Below are 7,915 nucleotides of genomic sequence, written 5' to 3'. Positions count from 1 at the left end.
CACTGGGAACTGCTTGTTGCGGTTCTCCAGTTTTTGGAATCAGTCTGCAGTTCTCATTTGTTTAGGTCTGCTGGTTCAGTCTGTCCCTCAGTCCCATTTTCCACATTTGGAATTGTTGGAGGTGAAGAATTTAGAGTTATGGTTGGGGCCAAAATCTGTGGACTGCTTCTAATACTGACATTGGGAGAATAAAAACTGCAGAGTCTATAAAGTTTCAGATAAATATGACCAAATCTCATCCTAAATTGCCTCAATATCTATTAAAGCCTGAGGCTACACAAGGCCTCACTCCAATAGCGGAAGAACTATTTGCCCAGGGGCTAATCATTCCTTGTACCAGCTCCCATAATAGACCCATCTTGCCAGTTCAGAAGGGCATGGCAATTTGTCCAGCACTTGAGTTACTGACAGCATAGTTATTCTCCATTTCACAATTGATCCAAACCCAAAACTCCTTTGTCTCAAATCCCACTGGACTCAAAATGATTCATTGTTATGGACCTTTGTTCAGTCTTTAGCATCCCTATAGACTTCCACAGGCAGTATCTATCTACCTTTACCTGGAATAATCAACAATATAGCTGGATAGCCACACCTCAATGGTTCACTGGGGCCCCTTTTTATTTCTCGATTTAAGTACCCTTCAGTTCCCTGGGAAATAGACCTTTTTGCTTACAATTATTTCTAGACACTGTTCATTACTTAGGTCATAATCTGAGTACTGAAGGAATCCAGCCATTCAAAAAAGATTAAAGTAACCTAAAAATTTCTGAGGCCCACAACTAAGTGGCAACTTCGTGGATTTCTAGGCTTGGCTGGTTTTGCAGACTATAGCTTCCTAATTTTTGTCCATTGGCTTCCCCACTCTATGAACTTACTAAAATTTCAGTCCCTGAACTCCTTCCTTGGGAAGATAAACATGAATAGGCCTTCAGGGGACTAAAACAGGTTCTGTAAGAACTGCCTGCCCAAGGGCTACCTAACTGTTCAAAACCTTTCACCTTGTTTATGCATGAAAGAGATAACCAAGCCCTGAGAAGACTCACACACACAAAAAAAGAAGATAGCAGGAGGGGAAGAAGGAAGGGGGTGAAATCGGAGGGGGAGATGAACCATGAGAGACGAAGGACTCTGAAAAACAAATTGAGGGTTCTAGAGGGGAGTGGGGTGGGAGGATGGGTTAGCTTGGTGATGGGTATTCAAGAGGGTACGTTCTGCATGGAGCACTGGGTGTTATGCACAAACAATGAATCATGGAACACTATATCAAAAAAAAAAAAAAAAAGAACATGGTGATAAACATAGGCCTGTTGCCTATTGTAGGATATAACTTGGTTTAGTTGTTCTTGCCTCTCCCAGCTGCCTTAAGGCTATAGCTGCAGCCACAAAGTCAGAAGCCTGAGCAGATTCAACCTTAGGAAATGACATTTAGAAACCAAACACGGTTCAAAGTCCTAACTCTGAATTGACTCAACATTTCTCTGCAAGTGGACTAACCTCCTATGAGATCCTTCTGCTTTCACCACCTAATCTGCATCTTGAATGTTGCAACGTTCTTAAGTCTGCAGTGGTAATACCTCTGCCTGACATAAGCAAGCCCCATGACTTCGAGGTACTAGCTTCCCATTTTGTGACACCATGTCCTGATTTACAGGGCACTCGTTTAACTAATCTGAATTTAATCTTGTTTTTTTTGATGAGTCATACTGTAGAAAAAGAGAATTTCTAAGCTAGTTATGCTATTACTACACAATATGAACTACTTGAAAGGAAAAGCCTCCCGCAAGCTCTAAGTCAGCCTAACAAGCAGAGCTTCATGCCCTTACCAAAGACACCAGTAATCAAAAGGACAAACTGTAAATATCTATATTAATAGCTGGTATGACTTTGGGGTCAGCCATGATTTGGGGATGTTATGGGAACAAAGGGGATTTCTTTTTTTTTTTTTTTTAAAGATTTTATTTATTTATTTCACAGAGAGAGAGACAGCGAGAGAGGGAACACAAGCAGGGGGAGTGGGAGAGGGAGAAGCAGGCTTCCTGCTGAGCAGGAGCCTGATGCGGGGCTCGATCCCAGGACCCTGAGATCATGACCTGAGCCGAAGGCAGATGCTTAACAACTGAGCCACCCAGGCGCCCCAACAAAGGGGATTTCTTATGTCTTCTGGGACACCAAAGAAAATGGACAATAAGTAAAAGAACTTCTTACTGCTATTCTCTTACCTTCTGAAATTGCTGTCAAAACTGAGACTCACATTAAAAGGACCAAACCTGAGTATCAGGGGAATGTCCTAGCTGATTTTTATTCAAAAGCAGCAGCAATAGAATCTATAAAGATTGGAGCACATGTGGATGAAGTTCATTCTCCTCCTCCTCCTCCTCCTTCTTCTTCTCCTTCTTCTTCTTCTTCTTCTTCTTCTTCTTCTTCTTCTTCTTCTTCTTTTCTTCTAAAAAAAAGATACCTTATTGTCAGACTTTTGCCACCCTGACATCCTTACAACATGGTGACAGTCTGCTCCTGAATTAGATAAATTAAGATGGACAAACAATGATTATAAGTTAAATAAACAGTTGGGGCTATGGGAAACCCAGGATGGCCACTTTGTTCTTCCTAGCTTTCTAGCAAACCCTATCTTTTGGTTTTTACATTCCTCACCCACCATGGTGCATTTATGAATAGACAATGTTGGAGAGCTTTCCATAAAACTGCTAAGACATTCTACTGTTAATGTCTGACCAGTTGGTCCACAATCCTACAAAAACTATTTTTGTCCATGGAGGCCTCAGACCTCCTCCCTCAAGGCTGTTTGGACACTTAGAGATAGACTTCATTCAACTGCCATTTAGTATGGGTTATCAATATATTCTCGTTAGGTATGTTTTCTAGATGGGTTCAAGCCTTCTCTTGCCACAAGGCTGATGCCCTCACAGTGGCAAAGAAACAGTTAGAAAATGTGTGTCTCACTTCGGGTATACCTTCCACAATCTCCACTGACTGAGGTACCCACTTCACTGGGCAAATTATAGGAATCTTAACAAAACCCTTGGAAACTTCTTGGAATTCACACTGTTCCTATCACCCTCAATCATCAGGCAAGGTCAGGAGAGCTAATGGGATCCTCAAACTCAAACTTTCTAAACTTGCTGAAATTACTGGATTCCTTTGGCCTAAGGTACTGCCTCTGGTTTTTATGATTATTTGCAGTGTGCTCTTTGGAAAACATGAACTCCTTCCACATGAGATAGTCCCTGGTAGAACAATGTCTATTGGTATACAACTTACTGCTGATCTTTGGTGTCTCCTGCTAGCATAACCAGCTACTGTGAGTCTTTAATGTCCTTTGCTAAAGCCTATCACCAACAGGTTAGAAAAGCTTCCCTGGATCCCAATTCAAAGGATCCTGTTGGTTACAGACTAGAGCCTGGTAATTGAGTATTCTGGAAACAGTCCTTGAGCCCCACTGGAAAGGATGTTACCAAGTGCTCCTGCAACTGACACTGGTACAAAACCAGATGATATTAAGCCTTGGGCACACATATCACAACTAAAGAAGTCTCTATCTGACATCTGGTCCTGTACAGATGCTGGAGACCTCTGAATCAAATTGATGAGGAAGAGAAGTAGTTGACATCAAGGTAGACCTTGCTTCCACCTAAGACATCAGATCAATGCTTCATACTTTAAATGTGAAAATTTTACTCTCTTTTCTCCTTTACTCTAGCATTGGCTTGGAAAGTTAACACCTTCATCCATATCTCCCAGGCCATTGCTCAAGTTGATTACCTTTCAGATTGCTGGACTTGTCGTAAAAAATTCTGATCTATCCATAATGCAAGAGATCCCCTGATCCTTCTTGTGATCAATATTTCTTCTATTCCCAATGTCACTGTAAACTACAATTGACCCCCCTTAGAAGTTTCTTACTGAGTTTCACTTTTACAACCAGAATATCCAATACCTTCTTTTACTTTCTGATTATAACTCTACATCCCTAATTAGACACAATTACCTATATAAATCTTAGTACATTTGCACCTCCATGTTCCCCTGATTATCTAGATCAGATCTGCCCCTATTCACTAAGATATCCTACCAGCAGCACCCATCTTCACAAGGTATTTGGAATGACTCTATTTCAGGCTAGAAGATTTTCTTCCCATATGTACTAAAAACCTGCCTGATCCCTGGCTAGAATGGGTAAATGCAGCAATCCTTGTGAATGAATCTATTAACAGTACCTCTTTAAGTTTTCACACGTGAACTAAGACACCTCATTGGTCAAACTCCTGGATTTACATTTTTGAGTTAGAAAGGGCCTACCAGGGGGAACGACTCAGGATTTGTTTCCTTTGGCAAGGTCATAGTTCCCTGGTTAGGAGTAAATGCAAGTGAGAATGTGTTCAGAAAAATCTCCTTAATTCTTGAAAAGATCGCAGATTCTATTGCTAAGAATAGCTTCCCAACAAAGATCCTTAGACTCTGGCCAAAGTTGTCTTTGATAATATAATAGCCCTTGATTATCTTTTAGCTGAGTAAGGAGGAATCTGTGCTGTGGTCAACATCACTTGCTGCATCTGGATTAACCCTTGTGGGGAACTTCAAACTCAATTATAAAAGATCACTAAGCAAGCCATTTGGCTTAAAGAGGTGATTCCTTCAGTGCGGGTCTTTCTTTGATTTATTTGATTTTGGTTGATTTAGGTCTTAGGGACCATGGCTCCAAAGTGCACCAAACACTGGGAATTATCCTGCTTATTATAACCATAATGATGCCCTGGGGCATCGTATTCTCTCAAAAGCTTCAAATTCATGTTTGCAGCCAATAACCATGAAGCAAATGATATCCTTAGGACGGGGACACTAGAAAAGTGCAGAGAATGACCACATTAAAGATTGTGAACCTGAAACCATGACTGGTTAACATCACAGAGGTTAAGTAAAAACATCATAACCTATAGATACCACACAAAGGACCAATAGAACTGTGAGAACAGCAGAGCAGTACTTGAGAGTGGCACTAATGCCTTCAATTTTGATTACATCTTTCAATTAAGCTGAGACTCTGATCAAAAGGGGGGTGAAATTGTTAAAAAAAGAAATAACACATGATGTGATGAGCACTGAGTGTTATATGCAACTAATGAATCAGTGAATACTACATCAAAAACTAATGATGTACTATATGCTGGCTAATTGAAGTTAAATTAAAAAAAAGAAGAAAAAGAATTAACAGGCCCCAAATGGAGTCACTTATGCTAAGCCCATGATGATTTAATACCTAACTTAATTGCAGTTACACTCTTCCCCAGGAATATAGTCTTAACAGGTCAGTTTGGAACTTTCCGGTTAGCATTAATGAGCTAATCTACCCACACAGTCTCCTTCTGTCCCCCATAGATAGGTTGCCGGAACCTGAAAATTTTTTTTCATTTATAAGTTCCATTTCCAGACTTTTTTTTTTTTTTTTTTTTTTTTTAAGATTTTATTTATTTATTCATGAGAGACAGAGAGAGAGAGAGGCAGAGGGAGAAGCAGGCTCCCAAGGAGCAGGGAGCCCGATGCGGGACTCGATCCCAGGACGCTGGGATCATGACCTGAGCCGAAGGCAGACGCCCAACCATCTGAACCACCCAGGCGCCCCCATTTCCAGACTTTAAAAACCTTTCCTTTTCTGTAGTTCTTTGGACCTTATTTTTATTTCTTAGATGGGATACTGCCTGATTCATTAATCATTCAATAAAGCCAATTAGATTTTCAAATTTACTCAGTTAAATTTTTTGCTGTTTAACACATATTAGGATGTATTAGATGAAAATAAATGAACTTACTTCTTTTACATTTAGTATACTGCATAAGGTAACAATCACCATATCAACTTCCCAGAAAGGTATTGATATAAAATTTGGTATGATATATGATTTTGGGAAAAGTCATAGCATTTGAAATAACTCAGCATGAAATTAGCCAAATAAATTTGTGAAATGTGTCATAGTTATTATATAGACAATAGTAAGTTTTCATTAAGATACTATAAAGAAAGGAAATATAATTATATCAAACCTCATGGTACTAATCAGGCTTACCATTAATTTACCCTTGCTCAAAGGTACTTCATATATGCAAAGATAGAGACAGTGACCTCAATCACATTAGCAGGACAATTTATAATCGCTATATCTAAGTGATATAAAATATCAGGAAAAAGCAAATATCAAAAATGAGGATGCTTACGTAGTTGTTTAATCTTCTTTATACCAAACATACAAATGCTGTTAATATCTTCGTCTATGTCCATATTTGAAAGTTATGTCACATTTTTGATAAACAATGAAGACAAACATTGAGGGCTTTAGAAGTTTACAGGCATTTGAAAGTTAAGATAATTTCTGAAAAGTGTTCCTATTATGTAATAATGTTTTGGTAGTAACACTAAACTCTATTTAGTATAAAACAAGGATTTAATCATAGCTTAAGCCTGTTCTCTTCATTAAAGTCTCACTAATGAGCAACTGCTAAGGCAATATTTCATTCTGAAACAGGAAGGTTGTACTTTCAAATTTAAATGCATTTAAATTAGCATTTAAATGTATCCTATAAACATGTATCAGGCAGAGTTATTATTCAATAGTAAGATCTTTGTTGTGGTAATTATTACGTACCATTTAATGAACATTTACTGTGTATTTGGAGACTTGCTAAATACAGAGTGTTTAATTCCATGGATTTCTGATGACTTTTTTCCTGTAAGAACACAGACTATATTATACATCTCACTTCAAGCATAACACATAGTGATGAAAGGTTAAAGGAATCTGGTGTATTTTTAATTTTTATTTTTTAACAGTTTTATCTATTCTTTAGAATTTAAGAACTCAGGAGAAGTTAGTTTCTAAAATTATAAGTCATTCATTGGTTGGTTTGCTATTTTGTTTTGTGACTTTTGTGGGTTTTATTCTGAAACGTCTTTTTCAAAAAAATGAAACATTTTTATTATTTTTATATTTGACCTAGTTATTTGATTAGTGTTCTTTTTATACAATGCAATTTTCTGTTTTTATCTGATGTATTATTTATATTTTATAATTTTAATTCAAGCATATTCTTATTAATTTGGAAAAAACACTGTAGTTGCTATTATTACATAATGTAACTCTACAAAACAATATTGAATATCATAATTGAAACTATTTTTATATCTAAAATTGCTTTTTATTTTGATTAGATTATCAAATATTTTGCTTGGCAATCTTTCATTGCTTTCCTTCAGTTGCATGACTTTGATATCAAAGCATTTGTTGAGACAAAACCTCATTGAAGAGCTGAAACAGCCACATTCAACCACTTCCCTTGTTCCCATGAAAGTCTATGAAAAAACAAATTGAGAAATAAACAAAAGTCATCACAGAATTAATGTCATTGAACACCAAACACTGTTCAGTATTAAATATTGTAGCTGGAAGTATGTTAACTTGGACATTTCTTCAAAGTGAAGAAATTTGCTAACATCAAATCATTTGATTGGAATTATTATCTTTCAAAGATTTGGGTTTAAAAATAAAGAAATCTTTCCAAATCTTGCTGTTTTAAATCATCTCAATGAAACAGTGATTACTTGGTTTGTGAATAAAATATTTTGTGATACAAGATGTTAGGCTAAAACTCCACAAATTTAACAGATAAAAACTCAGCAAGATATTGAATTATGTTAACATTATTGGTCATCTCGTAACTAAAAATAATTTATCACTGCATTAAGGTACATTTTTCTTTTGTGTGTGTGTATATATATGTGTGTGTGTTTATATATGCATGTACTTATATATATACACATATATACATATATACAGATACACATATATGTGTATGTATATGAATAAAATAAATAATATAAAAGTACAGGTAAAGGACGTTAAAT

Source organism: Phoca vitulina, unplaced genomic scaffold (assembly GCF_004348235.1).
Source record: "Phoca vitulina isolate PV1807 unplaced genomic scaffold, GSC_HSeal_1.0 scaffold53, whole genome shotgun sequence".
In the NCBI taxonomy this organism is placed as follows: Eukaryota; Metazoa; Chordata; class Mammalia; order Carnivora; family Phocidae; genus Phoca; species Phoca vitulina.
Note: the sequence above shows the minus strand (reverse complement) of the source record.